Here is a 1233-nt window from a genome sequence, read left to right on the forward strand (position 1 = left end):
TATAAAAAATAAAAATAAAATAAAAAATAGAAAATAAAAAAACTTTTCCTGCACCAGGATTTGAACCTGGGACCTCAGGCTTACCACGCGAGTGCTTTGCTCTGCCGGCCATTGTGACTGCTGGAGCGTCGCGAGCAAAAACGCACATTTATGCCTTTCACGGGGCATGAATTGGCACNATTCTGGTTTAAATTTTAGCCCAAAAAGTTCGTGGTTTAAAAATCAAACCAAAATGTTTTAATTCTAGTTTCTAGGTTTCAAATATAGAAACTTTGGTTTAAAATCTAAACCGAAATAGAATATGTTTGCACAGCGAATTGTGGTGTTGATTCAAACTCAACATATGAAAGCACATTTACATGCGTGGCTGTAGCTGAGTGTGCAAAGATGCTTGATACAATTGGTTGCTACCAAGGCTGTCCCGGTTCAATCCCAACCAGACGGAGCATGAAACTTAAGATTGTTTTTTTTTTTTCTTAATTATGAAAATGTTTGGGTGTAACATTTAAACCGAATTGTTTAAATTCTAAACTTAAGATATGTGCTCTCCTTTTTATAAACTTGGAAGGTTTGTATTTGAAACTGAATTTTTAACCGTGTAGCTTTCCCTGCAGGGGAGCGACAAAAGAACGCTCAACTCGGGTAAAATTTCCTTTTAGCTACTTAAGCAACCCTGTTGGTAGCTGGCAAGAAAATGTGATTAGTTTAACGGGATTTAGATACAAAAGCCAATTTAAATGAGTAATTATGCGAGGTATTTGCTATATATTATCTATATATATATCTTTTAAAATATAAGTCACGTATAAAAGGAAGCAAAAATTTCCCTCTCCACTTTCCCATTAACAAGCAGTTTTTTCACTTACCAACACTAGCCTTCAGTTCGCGTATTTTTTAACCGACCTGGCTGAGCTCGGATAAATAGCCGAGTTTGTGTTGTTGCTTTGCGTGTATTTCGTCATTTAAGCGGCACCCTGAAATTGTGCATATGGAAACTGTGCATACGAAATAATGCATATGAAAAAAACCGAAATAATGCATACGAAAAAAACCGTAATAATGCATATATGCACAATTTCGGTTGAAAACCGAAATAATGCATATGAAAAAAACCGAAATAATGCATATATGCACAGTTTCGGTTGAAAACCGCAATAATGCATATTAGAAAAACCGAAATTATGCATATGCACTCTTTCGTTTGAAAACCGAAATAATGCATATGAAAAAAAC

The sequence above is a fragment of the Rhagoletis zephyria genome, unplaced genomic scaffold (assembly GCF_001687245.7).
Source record: "Rhagoletis zephyria isolate East Lansing unplaced genomic scaffold, Rhagoletis_zephyria_1.1 Rzeph_scaffold_00228, whole genome shotgun sequence".
In the NCBI taxonomy this organism is placed as follows: domain Eukaryota; kingdom Metazoa; phylum Arthropoda; class Insecta; order Diptera; family Tephritidae; genus Rhagoletis; species Rhagoletis zephyria.